This window comes from Lepidochelys kempii, chromosome 1, assembly GCF_965140265.1.
Source record: "Lepidochelys kempii isolate rLepKem1 chromosome 1, rLepKem1.hap2, whole genome shotgun sequence".
In the NCBI taxonomy this organism is placed as follows: Eukaryota; Metazoa; Chordata; order Testudines; family Cheloniidae; genus Lepidochelys; species Lepidochelys kempii.
This window is the reverse complement of record NC_133256.1, coordinates 258,229,323-258,252,377: the sequence shown is the minus strand read 5'-3', so window position 1 is coordinate 258,252,377 and position 23,055 is coordinate 258,229,323. Positions and strand designations below refer to the sequence as shown.

Genomic DNA, 23,055 nt, shown 5'->3' with positions numbered 1-23,055 from the left:
AGCCTGAGAGGGTGCTATAGCGACCCAATGTCCCAGGCAATCACTTGTTTTGCAGCCAGGAGGTCATTCATTTCACAAGTCCATTACTATGAGGCTTTGTGGAAGGTGGTGAAGGAAATTATTTCAGTTTTAGTCAATTTTAGGACTGAAATATTTTACCTCACTTAGCTTCACACACTAAATTCCAGGTGAAGGTGGGAGAGAGAAAAGTCCTGGGTTTTTGTGGCACTTTGGAATGGGTGCAGCCCCATGGAAGGAGAAAGAAACCCACCCGTATTTCAGCACTGCCACCTCTGCTAGAATGGAGTCCTTGGGCTTGTCCTATGGCAGGAGGGTTGAAATGGAACTGGAGCCCTGTGCCCTCTGGATGGACTTTGTGTATCCCCACAGCACATAAGCATATTCTGCTCTCAGGCAATCCGTGCTAAGCATTTCAGTTCACTGTATTGAGAAACCTTTAACATTATTTATGACAAGCACACGGAGAGAAAGCAAAGTTAGCACTCAGGTCAGGATGGCAAAGAGTGACTTGGCATGCACTGGAGAAGCCAGCCACTGAATAGTCAGCAGTAAATCTTTAATGGATGAGAGCAAAGTGCTGCTGGCTTCTTCCCAGAAAGAACAGCCTGTCCCCTAAGCCAGCTCAGCATCTGAACCCTCCTCACCATCATGGGACATGACAAATCACCAGCCAACAGCCAGATGGCTAAGGTCCTGCACATACCTCAGGAACTGAGAAAGTGTTGCCAAGGCGACAGCTGCTGGCCAGGTTGACAGCTGGAAGCCAGACTGGTTGCTTAGTGCCCAGTACTGGTGTCAGCCGCACATTCAAAACCCAGCACACTGCGCCGGACTGATAAGACTTTTTCCCGTCCTCCACACTCTGCCTTTCCCACCTGCCTGACCCTAAGAATTGGGAGAGGGGAAAAATAGAATTTTCACCCATTTGTGCGCGTGTGTGTGGTGACCCCTATTATTTTTTTTTTGTCTAAACCCAGCTTCATTTCCCTAGTGTAATTAGTTCTGTTGACCTTTCAAACATACTTCCAACCTTACAGAACTATAAATTTCAAAGCAGTAACTATTATGTAGACTGTGCTGTCATTTACAAAGCTCTTTACAGGTCCTGTCTCCTTGTGCATTAAAATCATTACAATGGACCCACCCCAGGCCCTAGTCTTTGTAACAGATCCTTTCCCCCCACCATTAGCAGTTGCACTAATCTTTCACATTCTTCCCTTCAGACCCCTAAGTCCTGCCTTTCAGGATTTTGTTGAAGATGCCTAAAAAGAAATGCTAAACTACGTTGGTCCCATTATAGCCTGTCACATGACAACTCTGATATACAGCATGTGTCTGTGTGAGGATATCTTGTATATAAAAAGAAAAGGAGTACTTGTGGCACCTTAGAGATTAACCAATTTATTTGAGCATGAGCTTTCGTGAGCTACAGCTCACTTCATCGGATGCATACCGTGAGCTGTAGCTCACGAAAGCTCATGCTCAAATAAATTGGTTAGTCTCTAAGGTGCCACAAGTACTCCTTTTCTTTTTGCGAATACAGACTAACACGGCTGTTACTCTGAAACCTGTCATTGTATATAAAAGATACATACACTACATGGAGTCAGTAACCATATGATAAATGGAGCTCAGCCATATGATCTGGACTTTCACTGGGAACTGGCATACTTTCCAAAGTTTTGATTGCTTCTATGTTTAACCTTACCCTGGAATTTCCAGGCATTTTTATGGTCATATGTTTGTTAATTGCAAAGTTACTTAGTTATTTTATGTTTAAATTAGTGAAACCTACTCACAAACATAACTTCTGCTTAATGAAATTGGTTGGTGTGTGTGTTCACATGTAGGAATTTCCTTAGTTTTTCTAGTTAGTCCTAACATGGGCTGGGGGACTGAAAAGGGCTTGGAGAGCCATTCCCCCTTACTACTGACTTCATGAGGTCTGTAGGAAAGGAGCAGCCCAGGCACTCCCAAAGATGCTGATGGGTAACATGAAAGGGATGTTCCTCTTGCAGCAACTGCCACAGCAAGGAGGGATGCACCTTGCCACAGCAGCTCCCTTGAAGGCCTGAACCAAAGCCAACTGAAATCAAAAGACTTTCAGCTGACTTGAATGACCTTTAGATCAGGCCTTGAGGGAGCAACTGCTGCTCCACCACAGGCCCAGAGACAGTTAATATTTTAACTAGCAGAGCTGGCCTTAGCCTTTTGGGGTGGGACTGTAAACCAATTTTTTGCCTCCCCTCCAAACATGGCCAAACCTTGTCCTTCATGCTGCTGACCCTGAGGGCAGCTTGAGGATTTTGGGGAGGCAATTCTTTAGGCTACATGCCAGAATTAATCAGCTCATTATTCATACAAAGTTGGGGCATGGCGTGGGAGGGGGAATCATTAGAAGTGATTGGTCCTGACAGCTTTCGTGAGCAGTTTGCATCCGTATAAATCTGTTTGTCTAGACTTCCATTTAAAAAAAAAAAAAAAAAAGGGTAAGCCAAGATTCTCCTTGCTGGAGCCCACAGACCAGCTCTGGTAACACGGGCTTTGTATCTGCCCCCTCCAGTTCAGGAGCTACATTTTACCACCTCCTTTCCCTTTTTGCTACAGAGTGGTAAAGAAAGGTTAGATGACTTCCAGAACTCAGGTGAACAATACCATATTTTGGGTGCCATGTTACAAAATTTTTTTGACCAATTCCTTTGCACTTGGTAGAAAAATTCTACCAACAGACCCAGGCCTAACCTGCCAATTTTGAGGCAAATATTCCTTTGTTTGTGGATTTTTAGAGTGGAGGCCAAAATTGGGTTTATAATGGAAACTTAGTTGCAAACCTTTAGTATAGGGAGGTAATTGTCACTCCACTAAAAAGGAGATTTCTCTTTTTCCAATAGTACTCAATGCTCACTTCTACCTGTGGAATGTCTGGAGATAAACTTTAAAACTGCTGGAAATGGCCCACCTTGATTATCACTAAAAGCTCTCCTGCTGGTAATAGCTCACCTTAAGTGATCACTCTCCTTACAGTGTGTATGGTAACACCCATTGTTTCATGTTCTCTATGTATACAGACAGGTTTCAGAGTAGCAGCCATGTTAGTCTGTATTCGCAAAAAGAAAAGGAGGACTTGTGGCACCTTAGAGATTAACTAATTTATTTGAGCATAAGCTTTTGTGAGCTACAGCTCACTTCATCGGATGCATTATGTTAGTCTTTAAGGTGCCACAAGTACTCCTTTTCTTTCTATGTATATAAATCTCCCCACTGTATTTTCCACTGAATGCATCCGATGAAGTGAGCTGCAGCTCACGAAAGCTTATGCTCAAATAAATTTGTTAGTCTCTAAGGTGCCACAAGTCCTCCTTTTCTTTTAAAGCTGTGAAATGTTTAAGCCTAGGAAAGCCATCTTAGGTCATTCTTATGGATCCCTATTATGAGGTTCACTTGCCACTACAGCACCCCTTTGAGTCAGGAAGCGGTATTGCAAAGGCTCATCCACTCTAGCCCTCTTGGTGTCCTGGTTCTGCAGCAGTCCAAACCGCTGCTTCCGTGGCCTAGCCGTCCAGTCAGGTCAGCTTTCAGTCCATTACACCACCTTCATAGATGTAAATCCCACTTCCTGCACTGCAGAGATCATTCTTGACTTCTCTCGAGGAGTTGGAGATGTAACATACACCACAGGGTGTATGCAAAACTATTTTCTGACAGTGAGGATGTGTTAGGCTATGGAACGTGCTGAAAGAAAGTGATGGAAGCCCCAGTGCTTAGGAAAATCTTAACCTAGACAAAATACTAAACAAATGTCCTGGAGGGAACAATCCAGTGCTGACTGGAAGATCTTAGAGGCCTTTCCCAAATCTAATACCCACGACACAGAGATAAGTGGAATTTAACAATGGCATGCATTTGGTTCTTGTGATAATGAGAGGGGGATGGCAGCACTGGCTGAAATTAGGTGCAATGTAGGCAGGCAGAAGCCTTTTCCCTTGCCCCAGCTCTGCCTCTTCTGACTGGCTGTGCTCCCTGCTATTCCAGTCCTGCTCCCCAGCACAGCATCTGCATTTTCATCTTGTCCAGCAGTACCTCCTGCTGCTCCAGTGCTGTGCACTCTGAACAGAGACTTATAGGTTGCATGGTGGTGCCTGTCATGAGAGATTTCCGCTTTGGCTGAGAGCAGCAAACTCACTTTGCCTGTGTCCTAGCGTTAGAATTAGTGCTCAAGTATTTGAGCTGTCTTTCCTTTCAATGACAGGTTTCAGAGTAACAGCCGTGTTAGTCTGTATTCGCAAAAAGAAAAGGAGTACTTGTGGCACCTTAGAGACTAACCAATTTATTTGAGCATGAGCTTTCGTGAGCTACAGCTCACTTCATCGGATGCATACCGTGGAAACTGCAGCAGACTTTATATACACACAGAGATCATAAAACAATACCTCCTCCCACCCCACTGATGCATACTCTAAGGTGCCACGAGTACTCCTTTCCATGAAAGGAAAATGAAAAAATGAAAGTTACTTTGTTTTAAAATTATGCATTTGTTTTATTCTGGGTTGTTAATCCTGACGCTCAGCAGGGGTACCAAGTATTCATGGACCCTCAAATCTTTTATCAAAGAAAGGTTGCTGGGTTTGGTTTTCTAAGTGATTCTTTTATAACAAATATTATCCTGTCAGGGTTAGTAAACAAGCCACATTTGGGTGAAATCTAACTCAATCTGCTTCCTATTGCTCTTTAAAACAGAGAAATTCAGAGAAGGCCTCTACAATGAGAAAAAAATGGATTTGGTTTATTTTAGGAGCAGAGGCTGAGCTTGGGTTTTCTCTGAAATATGAAATATCCCTTGATTGTGCAAATGCATCCTGATAGTGTCTTTGTGTTCTTGTCACTCCTGATTTATGGGGCCTTTTCTCCACTCAGAATAATTTGCATTTCAATTTCCATTACTTGTACTTCTCCCTGCAGCATTCCAACCCTGAAAGCAAGCTTGTGCTGTTCTGCCCCAATTGGAATCTCAGATGGCACTGCCCATGCAGCCCTGCACTGCCATCAGGACAATAACAGAGTCCCTGGCTGGCACTGGCAGGGCACTGCTGAGAGGAAGCTCACACCACTGGAATCTCAGATGGCATGTTAATTCTCTTCCACGTTACATTCAGGAAGTTTGGCATGTTCTGTCTTGCTCCTCCCCCAATTCCTGCATGGAAGTGTCTGATGGAACAAGCAGTGAAATCTGGTGTATCCTGTGTGGGTCTCTGCATGGGACCTTCCTCCTTCATCTTACCACCACTCCCTGCCCCCTCGACAGCAGCCAGGAGCAGGAAAAGCAGACTCTAGTATGTGCAAGCTTGTCTTGTTCCCAGCAGGAGACTCACCTATCTGCCTTCTCCATTCACAGAAACAGTCACAGAGAATGAGTGGGAGGCCATGATGTGCTCATCCTTGCCTTATTTCCTGCCGTGACATCTCCCTTGTAACAGTACGAACTTATGATCAAATATTTTGTATTTAAAATATACCAAAGAAGTGAAGAGAAGGCTTTGAAGAACAAAGAGCTCATCCATTCAAGAGAGATTATAAAAGCTCAACAAAAAAAAGTTAGCTTTGGAAATGGAGAAGGAGTGTCCAGGAGTTTTATAGGTTTTTGAAGGTTTACTTGTGAAATGAGACAGGTCTCTGACCATGTCCTATTGGGAAAGGTGTCCACACCCCATAGAGCAACTCTATCATTGGCATAACAGATCCCTTCAAAAACAAAGGCCCAGGAAAGCCAAGAATTGAATGGGCCACTGACACTGAACAACCTTAGAGGTGAATTCTTCCAGGTCAGGACTGAGACAAGAGGCCAGTGTGGTGGGAAGCTTGTGCTGCTACCTTCCTTGGTGTATGTGCCCTGAGGTTGAAAGAGAGACATTATATTTTATTTCTTCAGCTTCTTACACCATGCCCACCACTGTCGTATCTGAGCGCCTTCCAGGAATGCATTAAACAACGTTTTTTTCAAAACTGTCAGTCCAGCACCTATCATCAGCACAAGATTTCATTAAACTCTGGGAAAAAAATGTTTGTCTAAATATTCAGGCCGAAGACGACTCCTCAACTTTGGAAATTGAAGATCCTGCTGTGTGGCCATTGAAAAGGCCATATTTTTCACAATCATTTGAATATTCTTAATCTTGAATGGGTAATGCTGTGACTGCTGGCTCTGGCACTTCCATAGCCAGCTGAAGCCCTGAACCGTAGGGAGCTGAACTACTGTTATTTACATCAGAGCTAGAGCCAGTTAAAAAATGGAATTTCCATTCTGCAGAAAATTCCAGTATTTCATTTCGTTCTGATTTGGGACAAAAAGTTGAAATAAAATGTTCTTCCTATTTAAATATTCCAAAATTATGTCATTTCATTAAGGTTGAAATGTTTCATTAATTTCTCACTGAAAGTTTCTATGAAATCGGAGTATTTCTGTGACACATTTTGATTTTGTCAAATAAGTATTTTCTAATCAATCTACTCAGACTTTAGACACTTCCACAATAGACATCTCAGAGATACTTATGATAAATAGATGTATTATGATGTTATCTGGGTTGTGTGCCTTTTTCTCTGTTGCTTTCCTTCTTTGTTCTCTGAGGTTCATGCAGAGAACTGTAAGTTATGGTGGCTTGCATTACCTACTCTTCTCTCACCTCCCATGCTAAAGGGAGATGACACAAGGACTATGCAAGATGCAAAGAACAATGTAACCAGATTAATCTGTGGAAGGGAAATTCCAACATCCTGTTTCCTGCAGCAAGGGGCAGACACAATCTTTCACTTCTGGATTAGGGAACTGACCCCACACAGGGGAAAAAAATCACTGCAAGCCCTAGCTATTCCATTCACCAGGCATTCACTAATCCCTTCCTCCTCCCCTGTCTGTAGGTTTGATCTTCCTTCAAGGGAACAGCTAGTTTGAAGAATGGTGAGGATTGGAGGGGGGAGGAGCAGAGAGGATATGTACACAGGTTTTCTGCAAGCCCAAGTCAACTCATTCCAGTGATGGCTCAGCCCTGGCACATTCCACAGAGCAGGAAGACGTAAAGCAGGAAAAGGGGAGAGGACGGGGAGTGATACTGGGCAGGCCTGAGGTGCAGTATCAGAGCTGTGTGTGGAAAGCCCAGGAACAGAATTATCAGGGACTACTGCAGGGAAGGGCTAAGATTTATTGGCACAGCTATATGGGAATCGCAGGACTGGAATAACCACAGGTGCTGCGGGTCGTAAATGAAGTGCGTTGGGAAAACCTGGTAGGAGGTGGGCCCAGGAGCGGAGCAAGGCGGGGGATGCAGGTTCGAGCTACATGGGAATGCTGGCATTGGGACAGCAAGAGGATTTATAGGTCATCTTTGCATTGCCCAGGCAGCACTGTATGGAAGAGAAGGCTGGGGGTTCTGGGAAACTAGCACAGGCCCTGCCTCACAGTATTTCTGTCTCCAACTCTCACTTTCACAAGCAGTACATTCAGCAGATAAAAATTTCAAACATTTGATTGTTAAAGAAAAGAAAGCTAAGAAAACACAGCTAAGAAAACACAGTCTCAACATCTCAGCCTGGCTCGTAGAAATGAGGAATGGGAAAGATCTATCAGGTCACACTTGTATATTCTCCCCAACAATGGAGGGAGATACAATATACGCTGGTTTCAGAGTAACAGCCGTGTTAGTCTGTATTCGCAAAAAGAAAAGGAGGACTTGTGGCACCTTAGAGACTAACCAATTTATTAGAGCATAAGCTTTCATTGCTTTCTGACTCGTCTATCTTTGTGTCACAGACAGTGCTGCTTTCTAGATGAACTGGAATGCCTTCCAATAGATGGTGATTTAGGGATACAATAGGAATGACAGAAACTTGGTGAGACAAGGTGGGTGAGGGGACGTCGTCGTCACCAATGAGGCCCAGAAAAAGATCATCCTCGTCGACGTCACGGTCTCCTTTGAGAACAGGACTGTGGCCTTTCATGAAGCCCAAGCTCACAAGCTGGAAAAGTACGCTCCCCTGGCCGACACCCTGAGAGCAAAGGGCTACGAGGTGCAGATGGACGCCCTGATCATCGGAGCCCTGGGCACCTGGGACCCCTGCAACGACCGTGTGCTGTGGACCTGCATGGCTCCTGCGGTGCCTCATGGTCTCAGACACCATCCAGTGGTCCAGGGACATCTACATCAAACACATCACAGGCCATCGACAGTACCAGGAGGTATGAGCTGGAGTGACATCATGCATCAACTACGAGAAAGGGACAGAGAGACTTTGTCCGTTGGACCATGTGAACTGGAACCATAAATTCACTGAACGTTAAATCTCACCAAATGAGGGTCAATCCATCATCATCATCGTATCCACTCATTATACTCCACACCTGAATATAGCCATTATATGAACAACATACCCTCATATCTCAATGTCTGTACTTTTACCCCCAATCAGGGTTATTGCAGATTATGTATTCCTTACGCCATCTGATCTTATCTGAATTTTGTACCCCTTGATAATCTGTACATTATTCCCTGATAACCAGAAACTTCTACGCTTAAACTCTGCACAGTTCAATTTTTTTTAAACATCTTAATAAAATTTTTAAATCTTTTATAGACCAACTTCTGTTGGTGAAAAACAAGCTTCTGAGCTTGCAAAGAGCTCTTCAGATTAAGCATAAGGTGTTAACACATTACAAAAGACCATTCAAGGTGAAGTGGCCCATTAACACTTCTGCAGTTATGGACAAAAAAGGGAGGTTTGTGAGTTAAACCATAAATCCAGTGTCTTTATTGAGTCCATGATTTTTAGTAGCTAGCAAAGTTACGAGTTCCTACTCCCTGAGTCGTCTTTTGAAGGTGTGCAGGTTTCCTTTGAGGACAAGGACTGAGAGGTCAGATATGGAGTGACCGTTTTGTGAAAAGTGGAAACTTAGTGGAATGACAAAGACCAGTGGGATATTGTAATATCTGGTAGCAAACTATATAGGAAAGACAGACTAGGCCAAAGTAGTGCTGCACCTTAAAAGATTCCATTGAATCTAGTGAGATAAAAAATTCTGAGTGAAGAAGACGACACAGTTGAATCTATATGGATAGAAATACCAAGCAATAAGAATGTAAATATAGGCCCAAACTCCAGATCAAGAAAAGGAAATTGAATGCAGAATTATGAAAGAAATCCAAGCAGCAGTAAAATCTAACTAAAAAATATAATGAGTTGAACTTCCGACCTATAAATGCTCAAATGGCATGACAGTTTTTCAACACTTTAAATTATTGCTTCTTAGAACAGCTAATTCTACAGCACACAAGAGAGACTGTTCTTGACTTCATCTTAAGTAACACAGAGGAGCAAATTCAAGAAGTTGACAGTAAGTGAGCTACTATTTAATAGGGTCCACAACATAATTAGGTTCAATCAGGGCCGGCTCCAGGCACCAGCGTTCCAAGCAGGTGTTTGGGGCGGGAGTTAGAAAGGAGTGGCGGTTCCACCGGCCGCAGCAGCAGCTCCCCTGTGCCGCCCGCCGCCACAGCAAATAGGTAGCAGCTTCTCCCCGTGGCCGGCCACGGCGGCAAATCAGCGGCAGCTTCTTCCTTTTGCCGCCTATGTGGCACTTTTTTTTTTTTTCACTGCTTGGGGCAGCAAAACCTGTAGAGCCGGCCCTGGGTTCAATGTACCCCGGGGCAGATACAGTACTACAAAGGGACACTAAACTTTAGTAAGGGAGAGTTCATTAAAATGAGAAAGTTAGGCCAAAAGGCCCTAAAGTTAAAGGAAAGGAAGTAAAATCCCTAACGGTGGCATGGATGATGCTAAGAAAACAATAATAGAGTCTCAAAAGACATGCAGACTGCTGTGCAAAAAGAAGGAAGCCAAAATGATTAAATAGGGCAAGCATTGACAGGCTATTCATGCCAAACAGAAATCCATCTACATTTGAAAACTGGACCCTAGTGAAGCCAATAAACAGGAAAATAAATTACAGCTGGTAGTAAGAAAAAGTGAAATGAGAAGGGCCAAAAAGACATTCAAAGAGCAAATAGCTAATGGTGTAAAAACGAGAGATTCTTTAAGTACATCAGAAGCAGAAAGCCTTGTGCTGGGGTGTGTACCCCACATGGGCCCTGAAAGGGTTAATGTGGGCCTAAGGGAGAGCCAGGCTCAGATGGGCTGGAATAGGATCAATTATAAAGCCAGGAAGTTTCCAGCAGAAGGGGGCTGCAGGGAGAGAGTCTGCAGTCACTCTCTGATGCAGAGAGGAGGGGAGGTGAAAACCCAAGAGACAGAATAAGCCTTGGTATTCTAACACTAGAAGAAGGGTCAACCCCAGGGGAGTTGTGGGGAAAGGAAGCCTGAGAAAGCTAGGCAGGAAGAAGCTGAGTGAAAGAGCAGCAAGGGGTAGGACTGTGCGGACCTTGTCTGCTTGTTATAGGGTCCCTGGGTTGGAACCCAGTGTAGAGGGCAGTCCTGGGTTCCCCAGTCAGCCACTGGGAAGTGGCACAGGAGCACTGGAGGTGAAAACCAGACAGCTGGTCCCAAGTGACTGTTACCCCAGAAGGGGAGAACTATAGTGACCGAGCCAAAGGGCCAAGCCGCAAAGCTGGAGCACCCTGAGTCACAGAGAGTGAGAGAGAGATGACAGGGTGTGCAGTGAGCAGCAGAAGGGGGTGTTGGACCTGGAAAGAGCTGATCCCCAGAGCAGCCAGGAGGAGGCACCCCTAGCAGTGAGTGAATCCTTTCATATCTGCAAAAGAATTGGCGGGCCCACTGGGTCAACAGGGGTTAAAGAGAGCAACTAAGGAAGATGAGGGTAATGCTGAGAAGCTAAATTATTTTTGTACCAGTCTTCACCACAGAGAATACTGGGGAGATATCTACCCTGGTCCTGTTCTTCCCTGGTAACAAAGATGAGTTACTTTTGGAGATTGAGATGACAGAAGACAATGTGCTGGAGCAAAGAGATAACTTAAAAAGTAATAAGTCACCAAGGCCAGGCTATATACATTCTAGAGTTCTGAAGGAACTTAGTATGAAGTAGCTGAGCTACAAGCAATGTCTCATTCAAAAATTTTTTTAAAGGTCTAGGGGTGATCCAGGGAATTACAGACCAGCAAGTCTTACATTTGTACCTCGCAAAATGGTTGAAATGACAATTAAAAATAGAACAACAAAACATTTAGAAGATCATAGGTCTGATAGGGTCACACCAGAATCTGCACAGGAAAACTGTGTTCTACTAATCTCTTAAAATTCTTTGAATGGATCAAAGTAATGGATAAAGGAGAATTGGTTGGCTTAATTTATTTTGGTTTCCAAAAGGCTTTTCAAAAAGTCCCATACAAGAGGCTATTAAAAACATTAAGTAATCATTGGCTGAGAGGCATAATACTGGCATGGATCAAAAACTGGCTAAAAGACAGATATCAAGGAATAAGATTAAATGATCAGTTTTCATCATGACAGAAGGCTAACCATGAGGTACTCCTAGGTTCTGCTCTGGGTCCCATGTTTAATATATTTATTGATGATCTGGAAAGGGAACTGAGCAATGAGGTAGAAAAATGAGCATATGACAGCAAAGTTATTTAGGTTAGTCAGCACCAAAAAGGGCTGTGAAGAACTTCAGAGAGACCTAACCAAGCTAGGTGAATGGGCATCACAATGAGAGATTAACTTTAATGTCACAAAATACAAAGTAATGCACAGTGGAGGAGAAAAGTTAAACTACTTGTTTACCTTACAGGGTTCTAAATTAACTATATCGACCCAAAAAAGGGGACCTGCGTTTCACTGTAGATAGCTTAATGCAGACCTCAGATCAGTGTGCATTTGCAGTAAAAAAAATCAAGCAACAAGTTAGGATGGATAAGAAATGGAATGGAGAATAACACAGACATTATTATAAGGGTTTATATAAATCCAATGAATGTTAGGGTTTATACACCTTTACAAACACTTACAAACAGAAAGAAAAGGAGGATTTGTGGCACCTTAGAGACTAACAAATTTATTTGAGCATAATCTTTCATGAGCTACAGCTCACGTCATTGGATGCATTCTTTTTGCGGATACAGACTAACACGGCTGCTACTCTGAAACCTTACAAACAGCTATCAAATTCCACCTCAGTCATTGCTCTGCCAACCTTTCAGTTGGAAAACAAACCCCTATGGCAATATTGGTCCAGTTTATGTGACCTGAGTCCTGTGCTGGGACGTCCACCCCACACAAGCCCTGAGCAAGTTTATGTGGCCCAGGGAGGGCCAATTAACCTGAGATGCTGTACCTGGAGGGGAACCAGGGATTGATAGGATCTAACGGCAGATGAAGCCCAGTTGGCGGAGGAGCTGGAATAGGATAACCAAGTGAGAGGAGGAAGGGGCGACAGGGAGGTCACTTCCTAGATGGAAAGGGAGTTGACTAGGAACAAGGAGGAGATCCATGGGGAGAGTAAGCCCCGGGAGTCCTGCCCTGAACTGGGGAGTCTGGAAAGAGACCAAAGAAGCTGAAGTAGCTACCAGGAGCAGAGGAATCTCTGATGGAAAACCTAGAGATAGGCAAGGAGATAGAAGGGTGGGGTAGGAAGGGGCCCAGGGAAACAGCAACAGAGTCTGACCTTATGTCTACACTACGAAAGTACTCCGATTTTACAAAAGTCGATTTTTGGGAACATATTGTATAAAGTCAAGTGCATGCGTCCACACTAAGCACATTAATTCAGCGGTGTGTGTCCACAGTACCATGGCAAGCATCGACAATCCAAGCGGTGCACTGTGGGTAGCTATTCCACAGTTCCCCCAGTCCCCGCTGCCCATTGGAATTCTGGGCTGAGCTCCCAATGCCTGATGGGGCCAAAAATTTCTCATGGGTGGTTATGTGTAAATGTCGTCAGTCAACCCTCCCTCCCTCCGTGAAAGCAACAGCAGACAATCATTTTGCGCCCTTTTCCCTGGATTGCCCGAGCAGACAACATAGAACAGCAAGCATGGAGCCCGTTCAGCTTACCGCAGCAGTTATGACCATTGTAAACACCTCGCGCATAATCGTGCAGTTTATGTAGAACCAGCACCTGAAAAACCAGGCGAGGAGGCAACGGAAGAGCGGTGATGAGGACACGAACACAGATTTCTCTAAAACTGTGGTCCCCAGCAATTTGGAGATCATGGTGTTAGTGGGGAAGTCTCATGCCGTGGAACGCCGATTCTGGGCCCAGGAAACAAGCACAGAGTGGTGGGACCGCATAGTGTTGCAGGTTTGGGATGATTCCCAGTGGCTGCGAAACTTTCACATGCATAAGGGCACTTTCATGGAACTTTGTGACTTGCTTTCCCCTGCCCTGAAGCGCAAGAATACCAAGATGAGAGCAGCCCTCACAGTTCATAAGCGAGTGGCAATAGCCCTGTGGAAGCTTGCAACTCCAGACAGCTACCGGTCAGCCAGTAATCAATTTGGAGTGGGCAAATCTACTGTGGGGGTTGCTGTGATGCAAGTAGCCAACACAATCATTGAGCTGCTGCTATCAAGGGTAGTGACTTTGGGAAATGTGCAGGTCATAGTGGATGGCTTTGCTGCGATGAGATTCCCCAACTGTGGTGGGGCTATAGACGGAACCCATATCCCTATCTTGGGACCGGACCACCAGGGCAGCCAGTACATAAACCGCAAGGGGCACTTTTCAATGGTGCTGCAAGCACTGGTGGATCACAAGGGACGTTTCACCAACATCAACATGGGATGGCAGAGAAAGGTTCATTACGCTCGCGTCTTCAGGAACTCTGGTCTGTTTAAACATCTGCAGGAAGGGATTTACTTCCCAGACCAGAAAATAACTGTTGGGGATGTTGAAATGCCTATAGTTATCCTTGGGGACCCTTAATGCCCTGGCTCATGAAGCCGTACACAGGCACCCTGGACAGTAGTAAGGAGCTGTACAACTATAGACTGAGCAAGTGCAGAATGGTGGTAGAGTGTGCATTTGGACGTTTAAAGGGTCGCTGGCGCAGTTTACTGACTCGCTCAGACCTCAGCGAAACCAATATTCCCATTGTTAATGCTGCTTGCTGGGCGCTCCACAATCTCTGTGAGAGTAAAGGGGAGACGTTTATGGCGGGGTGGGAGGTTGATACAAATCGCCTGGCTGCTGAATACACACAGCCAGACACCAGGGCGGTTAGAAGAGCACAGGAGGGTGCAGTGCGCATCAGAGAAGCTTTGAAAACCAGTTTAATGACTGGCCAGGGGTCAGTTTAATGACTGGCCAGGGTACTGTGTGACACTTCTGTTTGTTTCTCCTTGATGAAAACCCACCCCCTTGTTTGCCTCTAAATTCTCTGAAAGCCATCCGCCCTCCCCCCTTCAATCACAGCTTGCTTGCAAAGGAAATAAAGTCACTATCATTTAAAAAACATGTATTCTTTATTAATTGATTATAAAACTAGGGAGATAACTCACAAGGTAGCCCAGGTGGGGTGTGGGAGGAGGGGAGGAGGGAAGGAGGGAAGGAGGGAAGGAGGGAAGGAAAAGGCCATTTTAAAACTTCTTGAATGACAGCCTTCTGTTGCTTGGGCTGTCCACTGGGGTGGAGTGGTTGGGTGCCCGGAGCCTCCCCCGCCGTCTTCTTGGGCGTCTGGCTGAGGAGGCTATGGAACTTGGGGAGGAAGGAGGGCAGTTAAACAGAGGCTGCAGTGGCAGTCTGTGATCCTGCTGCCGTTCATGAACCTCCACCAGATGCCGGAGCATGTCCATTTGATCCCGCAGTAGCCCCAGCATTGCCTCATGCCTCCTCTGATCTTCCTGCTGCCACCTCTCCTCACGTTCATTGGCCACTTTCCTATACTCTGCTATTGTGTCCCTCCACACGTTCTGCTGAGCTCTGTCAGTGCCGGACGACTGCATGAGCTCAGAGAACATTTCATCATGCTTGCGTTTTTTTTTGCCACCTTATCTGAGATAGCCTTTGGGATGGAGGAGGGAGGCTTGAAACATTTGCAGCTGCTGGAGGAAAAAAAGGGAGTGAAGTATTTTAAAAGATACATTTTACAGAACAATGGCTATACTCTTTCACAGTGAACAACATTATTCACATTACATAGCACATGTGATTTTGGTACAAGGTCGCATTTTGCATCTTATATTGAGTGCCTGTGGCTTTGGTGTTAGAGATCACACACGCAGTGCCGGGCAACAGAATTCGGCTTGCAGGTGGCCATGGTAAGCCATAGTCTTTCGGCTTCTGCAACCTTCATAACAGCAGCGCCCTCCTCTCCCATACCAAGCAAAGCACATTGAGTTGGCCATTTAGTGCTGTGGTTTTCCTGTTAACATGCAGCAGCAGAAACCAAACTAACCCCCTCCCCCCATCCAATTCTCTGGGATGATCGCTTTACCCCTCCCCCCACCACGTGGTTGGTAATAAGAGAAGATCCCTGCTAGACAAACGCGAACAGCTTGGCGCCAATGCCCTCCCCCCACCCCCGACTGCGTGGCTAACTGCGGGGAGGATTTCTTTTCAGCCACAGGCAAACAGCCCAGTAGGAATGGCCACCTCTGACTGTCCCCTTAATTAAATTCCCCTATTTCAACCAGGTTACCATGAACGATATCACTCTCCTGAGGATAACACAAGAGAGATAAAGAACAGATGTTGCTTGAATGCCAGCAAACACCGGGACCATACACTGCCAGGCTTTGTCATGCAATGATACCAGATTACTTGCTACTAGCATGGCATGGTAAAGTGTCCTACCATGGCAGACAGAATAAGGCTGCTCTCCCCAGAAACCTTCTGCAAAGGCTTTTAGAGTACCTCCAGGAGAGCTTCATGGAGATGTCCCTGGAAGATTTCCGCTCCATCCCCAGACACGTTAACAGACTTTTCCAGTAGCTGTACTGGCCATGAATGCATCCCACGTCCTCAGGGCTACTTAATCATTAAAAAACACTTGCTTTTATAACATGTATTATATTTTTAAAAGGTACACTCACCAGAGATCCCTTCTCTGGCTTTGTTGGGTTGGGAGGGTGTTTCAGTCAGGATGATAAAAAGATCCTGGCTGTCGGGAAGAACGGTGTGCTGTGTGCTCGTCCTTCTCCTCCTCATCATCTTCCCTATCTGCAAAATCCTCAGGCATGGCAAAGAGTACTCTATCATCAGAGTCCATGGACAGGGGTGGGGTAGTGGTGGCAGCCCTCCGTAGAATTGCATGCAGCTCAGAGTAGAAATGGCATGTCTGGGGCTCTGTCCCGGAGCATCTGTTTGATTCTTTGGTTTTCTGGTATGCTTGTCTGAGCTCCTTAACTTTCACGCGGCACTGTGTTGCATCCCTGCTGTAGCCTCTGTCCCTCATGGCCTCGGAGATTTTTTGAAATGTTTTGGCATTTCATCTTTTGGAACGTAGTTCTGATAGCATGGATTCCTCTCCCCATACAGCGATCAGATCCAGTACCTCCTGTTTGGTCCATGCTGGAGCTCTTTTTCGATTCTGGGACTGCATGATCACCTGTGCTGATGAGCTTGCCTGGCCAAATAGGAAATGAGATTCAAAAGTTCCTGGGGCTTTTCCTGTAAACCTGGCCAGTGCATCCGAGTTCAGAGTGCTGTCCAGGGCAGTCACAATGATGCACTGTGGGATAGCTCATGGAGGCCAATACCTTCAAATTGCGTCCACGCTAACCCTAATTCGAAACAGCAATGTCTATTTCAGCGCTAATCCCCTCATTGGGGAGGAGTACAGAAATCAGTTTTAAGAGCCCTTTATGTCGAAAAAAATGGCTTCGTTGTGTGGACGGGTGCACAGTTAATTCGATTTAACGCTGCAAAATCTGACACAAACTCGTTGTGTAGACCAGGCCTGAGACTGAGCAGACCTGGACTGCTAGTCACAGGGTTCCTGGGCTGGAACCCAAAGTTGCAGGTGGGCCCAGGTTCCCCCTCCAGGTACTGGCAAAGTGGGACAGGACCTGGAGACTTGGAATGGAAGGCTGTTTGAGACAGCATTTGGACAGCTTATCCGGTGGGACTCTTACTCAGAAGAGGGGGGGGGGACGACTATATAGTGACCTGGCCAGACAACTGAGTCATGAAGAGGGAGCACCCCAAGTCACCGAGAGACACAGGGGTCATAGCGTGAGTAAACGACAGAAGGGGGCACCAGATGGGACAAGAGTTAATTCCCAGACCTAGCGACAAGGAGGCATGTATGTGGTGAGTGGACCCCTTTACAGTGCCAAAGAGTTCTGTGGTCCAGGAAAATTGAACAGCAGCCAATTTCAAAAGCACTGTTATTCCTGATTAATCTTCTACTCACTTCATTAATACATATAGTGGGAGAGGTGTGTATACAGGTAATGTAACTGAAGCTTGCATGCATTTGTTTTTGAATGGCTAGAACATGTCACTTCCTTTAAATAGAAGATTGCTCTAATTCACTTTAATATTGCCTCCTCCAACAACTCCCCTCACTCCTCCCAACCAATTATTTCTTCCTTCTTGCCCTGGAGCATTCTTCATATCTAGGTCCTTGCACCCCACTGTTATAATTTGGTTTCCTCCACTCTCCTATTATTGCAATTGTCAACCATTTCTTTTCTTAGAATCATAGAATATCAGGGTTGGAAGGGACCTCAGGAGGTCATCTAGTCCAACCCCCTGCTCAAAGCAGGACCAATTCTTCTGTTACTTTCTCCTCAACTCTTTAAAATCTGTCAATGTTCACTCTCCTCCTGTTCACCCTGACGCACACTTAATCTGACCCTATTTCTAACGTTCCCCTTCTCAGAAAAGTCCTCCAAAAAGCAGCCCCCTCTTGGTTTCAATATGACGATATCCTAGACTGATTTCAGGCTGGGTTCTGGCAGAGCCACAACACAGAAGCAGCCTGGTGTAACGATCTCATCTTCTGCTGCTGAGGGATTCTTTTCTCTCTTCAGTCTCCTTCGCTAGTGCAACCTTAACCACTGAATTATTCCATCCTTCCAGAGATCTGCGCGGGTGTCTCTTGTTGCTGCTCTGTAGATGTCTTCTCTGGGTTTTTTTTTTCTTATTGCAGCTCCATTGCTCCGTCTGCTTCCACTCCACCTCTGCACCAGTAATTCCGCCAATACCCCTGCCTGCTGTGGAGGTCTAAAGCATCTGGGGCTGGCCACTATAATGGGCTAGAAGGACCTCAGGTCTCATCCTAGATGACAATTCCTATGTTCTGCCTCAGTTCAACACTTGATCCACTGTTCTTTTCATAGAAACACAGAAGTGAGAGGCCGGAAAGAGCTATTACACTGTCCAGCCCATTTCCCTGGGGCACAACACATTTTCCTGTTTTAAATGTCACAAGCAGTGGAATCTCTATGCATGACACATCTCACAGCCAGGAAGCGCATTAGACTATTTAGCTAAAATCTTCCTTTTATTTCATCTCTTTACTCATTTACAAGTCCCTAGCCGATGTTCTATTTTAAATAAATCTTATCCCTCTTTGAGATCTACACCTTTCATACTGTAGGCTCTTACAGCTCAAGTCTCTGAATACAAGTTGCAAAATCTTCCTCTTGTTCATTACATTGGAAACTGTCCATATTGCCATATATAGCCATTTTATCTTTTCTCTCTTCCTCTTTTTTTTTTTAAATCCCATACTTGGTGCCAGTTTTCCCTGTTATGTTCACAGCATATACACAGAAGTTAGATAAAAACAAATACTTTTGCTGGAAGGTTGCAATGTAATACTACTTTATTTCTCAGACTTCAGAAGGATAATACCCCAAAACACAGAGAACCGGCTGTTCCCAAGCAGAGAGGCACAACTCTCTCCCACCTTGCTTGCTGTCTCTTGCTCCCAGACACTTCTTTACAGAGCCCCCTCACCTGTAAGCAGGACCAGGAACACCCCACCCCAACCCCCACTCTTAAAGAGATAGCTTGCAATTCCAAGAGTCCTCAGTACACCACAACCTTGTTCCCTGTCAGTTGTTGCTAAACCAAGCCATCTGTACTTAAAAAAAAATAAAAAATAAAAAATCAATCCTTCAAGCCCTCTGAGCATTTTCACTTCTCTGAACTCCCTCCAGCTTGTCTCAGCTGTCTGGTAATGAGGAGTGCAGAGCTGAACACAATCTTCCAGGTGTGGTGGCATCAGCCCTGTGCCGAGACAGGCTGTTACCTCCCAGCTCTGTGATATGTCTCTATGCATGCAGCTCAAAATTGCACTGAGCTTCTCTTTTGACATATTGCTTAGCAACCTCTTGTCTAACTTACTGTCCATTAGTACCTATTGGTCTCTTTCAGCATTAGCCAGACATCTAAAGTGCTTTGAGATAGCTAGATGGAAAGCGTTATACAGCGGATAAGTATTAATTATTACTCTTTCCCAGGATTCACCCTCCCACTGAATATCTGTGTCAAAATCCCCGTCCAGACCTTCATGTCTTCTTGCCTTGACTTTCTTCTCTGTTGCTTCCTCAAGATCCAGATTTCAGAACGTTGCTCCCCAACTCTTCCCATAGTCAGAGAATAGTCACCACACCACTCTTGCACTCGAACAACTCCTCTGGCTTGCCTTTCATTTCATAATCCAATTCAGAGTTTCCCCCTGTTTTAGACTTGCTCTCTCATCACTTTTCTACCCTTTTCTGATAATAAAGGTGAGGCACTACCAGAGACTGAGATGTCAGAAGAAGAGGTGATGGAACACACTGATAAGTTAAAAACCAATAAGTCATCAAGCCCGAGTTGTATACATCCAAGAGGTCTGAAGGAGCTTAGAATGAAGTGGCTCAGCTGCTAACAAAAAACAAGCAATCTCTCATTAACAACTACAGTACCAGAGGATTGCAGAGCGGCAAATTTTGCACCTATGTTTAGAAAAGTCTCTAGAAGAGATCCAGGGAATTATGGACCAGTAAGCCTTACATTGGTCCTAGCAAACTGGCTGAACTGCTAATTAAAAACAGAACAAAACAAAACATCAGGAAGATCATGATTCTGCAAAGGAAAATTGTGTCTCACTAATCTTAGAATTCTTTAAATGTGTCAAAATAGGGGATAAAGGAAAACTGGTTGATGTAATTTATGTATGTTTCCAAAAGGCTTTTGAAAAGCTCTCCCACAAAAGGCTGGTTACCCAATCTCAAAAAGGATATTGCAGAATTAAAGGGGGTTCAGAGAATGGCAATGAAAATTATCCAGGGCCTGAAAAAGAGATGAATGACAAGAGAGAAGGAAAAGATTGGGATTGTTACCCTTAGAAAGGAGACAAATAAAATGGGACAACATGACAGAAATCTATGAAATAGTGACTGGCATCAAGGAGGTAGAGCAGAGCTTCTGTTCTCTCTGTCTCATCACACAAGAGCAAGGGGGCATGCAATGATGTTAAAAGGTGGCAAAATCAATATGCTTTTTCATACCATGTGTATTTAAACTGTAGGACCTTTTACAACAGGAGATCATTGAGGCCAAAAACATAGCAAGATTCAACAAGGGGTCGGACATTTATAGCAGTTAATACTAACTCATTTTAGAAGGGATATATCTGGTGTCGGTCACTATTGGAGACAGGATACCGGACTAGGTGGGACATGGGTCTGATCCAGCATGGCAAATCCCTCCTTCCTATATTCATGCTCTGACTTATTTAATAGGGAGCAGCGGGTACAGGCTTCTCCTTACAGCTCTGCAAATGTGCCCCAGCGCTGACCTGGAAGGACCACGCTTAGAGCAGAGAAGGCAGCTCAGTTCCACGACCATTAAAAATCTCAACTGAAAATGCCTCTCTCTCTGGCTTTTTGCCTGTTCATTTCCCCTCCCCTTGCAATTATTAAATTTTGCATTTGTATTATTCCAAGTAACTCAGTTCCCTGTATTTTGGAAATACAACTATTACAAAGAATACTAAATAAAATGGTATCATATTGTATGAGTATATCTGACAAACTGTGCTTGTAATCGGGGGGAGAGAGTGTGCATGTGATAGAGGAAATACTAGCGGGGGAAGCAAGAGAGGGTGTTTGGACTGAAATGATCAGATTGGAATGGTTTTGGAACCACAGCTTGTATCACTTCAACGTGAAATCCCCAGAGAGACCCTCTAGGCTGATGGGCATCACAGCAGCTTGGTCATTGCTGTCACAAGCAGAATTCTGTGCCAGTGAAGGAACAGCAGAGATGTACGATGCAGAATGCTCCCCCCCGCCCATATCACGCTCTTCCCACTACCAGGGAAAGGGCCTGTAGCCCTTGTGGCTCTTGGCAATTCTCCATGGCTTCCATTTCGCATTTCAGAAAGAGGGCTTGGTGCAAAAACTATAAAATTATTTTACTGTCCCCTGCTTTGAGTAGGCAAAGGATTTTACTGCGCACAGGTGTGCGTGGTTAATTAAAAGCAAGTGGCCATGCCCAGAAAGCAGCACTTCAATTTTTGTAAATAGCTGGCATTAAAAATAATCACATGCAGTTATCAAGTCACAGAGCAAGGTGTGTGTGTAATGCTTCCACCAGGGTTGTGTGTACAATGCGATCATGCAGCCCCACAAAGACACAATCTCCCTTCTTGTCAAGGTGCCAGGTGAATCTCCATTTGTGCTGGACGTGCTGCTCTCCTTCTCCACACTTTAGGAGCTGGGGAAGGCGGCACAGAAAGAAGAATGCCTGAAGCTGAACTCCCATGGAGCAACTGAGCTTTAAGCTCTCTCCGCACCCTGGAAATGGTTGGTGTCACATTGCCCCCTATACTGGGGAGCCTCCCCCCACAACAATGTCTTAAGATGCAGAATAATGTCTGTGTAACAACACTCTAAAGACGGACACACCATGTGGATGTGGGATAGAGAGCAGTGCCATATCCTCCATTATTTTGAGAATTCTAATCATAGAATCATAGAATATCAGGGTTGGAAGGGACCCCAGAAGGTCATCTAGTCCAACCCCCTGCTCGAAGCAGGACCAATTCCCAGTTAAATCATCCCAGCCAGGGCTTTGTCAAGCCTGACCTTAAAAACCTCTAAGGAAGGAGATTCTAGCACCTCCCTAGGTAACGCATTCCAGTGTTTCACCACCCTCTTAGTGAATAAGTTTTTCCTAATATTCAATCCAGCAACATGATTAGGATGTCTCAATGGCGGACTACCCCCCCCCCCCAGTAAAACTCCCCTACTCCCTCTAGCACTGCAGATCTCTATTCCTAATAGTCACTGCTCCTCCTCCCGGACAACCCCTTCCTCCCAACTAATATCACCTGCACCTGCCTGCAGCCCACTTTCCTCCACACTTATGCCAAAGCTCCTCTTATGGAGCAATTTATCACCCACCCAATTTTGTCTATGCCATAGCAGACTGTGTAAAGCAAGAGGCTCTTCCACATACACCATACCACTACACATGTACTACGTGGCAGACATTACACCTAGATATAATTTAGGTATAATGTGTGCCACACAGTACATGAGGCCTTGCCTTTAATGTTGGAGTACACAAGGTCTCATCTCCTCCTCCCTGGTATGATACGTATATGGCACGGTTCCCACAACTCCAGTCTCCAAGTTTCAAGAGAGGGATTACTCTTAATTTCTTGAAGTCAATTCAGGGTACAGCACAAGCCCCACAGGTCCAGCTTCTTAGACGTTTTCTCCAGTTCCCACAGTCTCAGTTCCCAGTCTAGCTCAAGACTTCCTTTCTAGAATCCTCCCAAACCTCTCTAATCACGAATGTTTTATAACCCTGAATTCAAATGAAGGGATACTCCGCTTGCCATTCTGAATGGCTGCTTCCCACATGCTCTTTTGACTTCTCTTGCTAAGTTTCCACTCTATTTCCTCCACATTCAGGCTGCATAGAAAATGCCCTCTCATTCACTTACAGCGTAAGGTGCATACAGAGATAAATAAGTCAGACCCAAATTTGCACTGCACATCACCACACCACCCACACAAACTAGTAACACAAATAAAAATGTTACCAAAGGTCCCATTTTCACTAACTGAAAGCACAACTGCTCACTTGGGGATGGTGAGAGCTGCACATGCGGAACCAAA

The 23,055-nt window shown here is 45.0% G+C and overlaps 1 long non-coding RNA gene across 1 annotated transcript; it reads right to left on the bottom strand.

Annotated features, from left to right (window-relative positions):
* Positions 1–14,429: 14,429 nt before the first annotated feature.
* On the bottom strand, positions 14,430–16,515 carry LOC140906465 (uncharacterized). The gene is made up of 2 exons (XR_012157117.1): positions 16,018–16,515; positions 14,430–15,027 (listed from the first exon to the last, which is right to left on the bottom strand). It is a non-coding gene; the product is annotated as an uncharacterized lncRNA (long non-coding RNA).
* Positions 16,516–23,055: the final 6,540 nt, after the last annotated feature.